The sequence below is a fragment of the Vigna radiata genome, unplaced genomic scaffold (genome assembly GCF_000741045.1).
Source record: "Vigna radiata var. radiata cultivar VC1973A unplaced genomic scaffold, Vradiata_ver6 scaffold_147, whole genome shotgun sequence".
Taxonomy (NCBI): domain Eukaryota; kingdom Viridiplantae; phylum Streptophyta; class Magnoliopsida; order Fabales; family Fabaceae; genus Vigna; species Vigna radiata.
The window spans coordinates 969,863-971,134 of record NW_014541973.1 but is presented as its reverse complement, the minus strand read 5'-3'; positions in this window follow the sequence as shown (position 1 = coordinate 971,134).

Here is a 1,272-nt window from a genome sequence, read left to right as displayed (position 1 = left end):
CTAGTTCCAGCGTGAATTTTCGTTTTTACTGTTTTAATTTCATTTTCGTGCATGGTGAAACCTTTCACAAACTCCCCTTCGTGGTTGACTTGATTCTGAACCGCAGTTGGTCCTTGAGAGACGACCTAGGGGTCACTCCCTAGCTATACTGCATTTCTAATATGCAATTAAATTTGTATGGGCCGCGACACCCATCACTAGGGTTAGGGTAATCTTTCTATTTCACATGGCCACTCGATATATCCTTCCTCCTGTTTGACCTAAAAGCAGTTTTAATATACTCCTCTGCCACTCTCCAAGTTTTCCCGAAAACTTCTCCCAAAAAAGTAGATTTTATAACCATAAATATCTAAGCCCATTCCTTATAAAAGAGTCCACAAAACAAGACCATGCAAAAACAACATAAGCACAACAATAATTCTCTTCTCCTATTGGCTAACAAGAATCTTCCTTGGCCCCACCGTAAATTTATGCAAGGTCCTCTCTCCTCCAAAAATGTTACAATGAAAACATGGAAGGGAAAAAAAAAGGATCATGATATTTTGACAACTTTTTTTGACAAATTTTTTTACAACGGTACACGTGTCATTACTTTATTGGTCTATTTGAATTTATGTTTTAAAAAAAGTTTAAAACGGACCAATCACAACCTGCCACGTATGCGTTGTCAAAAAGTTATTAAAAAAGTATTGTTAAATAGCTTTTTCCTAAAAAAAATTAGCTTCCCGATATTTTGACACCAAAATATTAACACCATTTTGACACTGCCAGGTGTCGGCAGGTGATTGGTTGATTTTTTTTTTATTCTAAAAATCCAATTTATGATGTCACTGCAGAGGTTCATATTTGAAATTTTCCCTTCCCGTTTTGCCCTTGACCTGTTTCATAGGCACTTCAACGTTCTCTTTCATCTCATTTCACCTTCTCACTCTGTCTCACTGTCGCCATCTCCGTTCTTGCAATATTTCGACTTCTCCATCTCTTTTGTTCTGATTCCGGTGCGGTTGGGGTTCGTTCTTCCCATCTCTTCGTTGGTTACATCGTTCTTCGTCGTTGGTGTTGGCGTGTCATCTCGTCGATCTTGGTGTGGTTGTGTGATTCCTTCGTTTCGAAATGGCGAGTTCTTCAACGAAGGTAAGCGGCATTATCCTTGGGTTATTTTTGTTTTCTCCGTTTTCTGTTGGGATTTTGTTTTAGGGTTTTTCGCATTTGTGGTTGATGCAGTTGACGGTTAGACACTCATTTTCCACAATCTATATATCAACTTTGAAC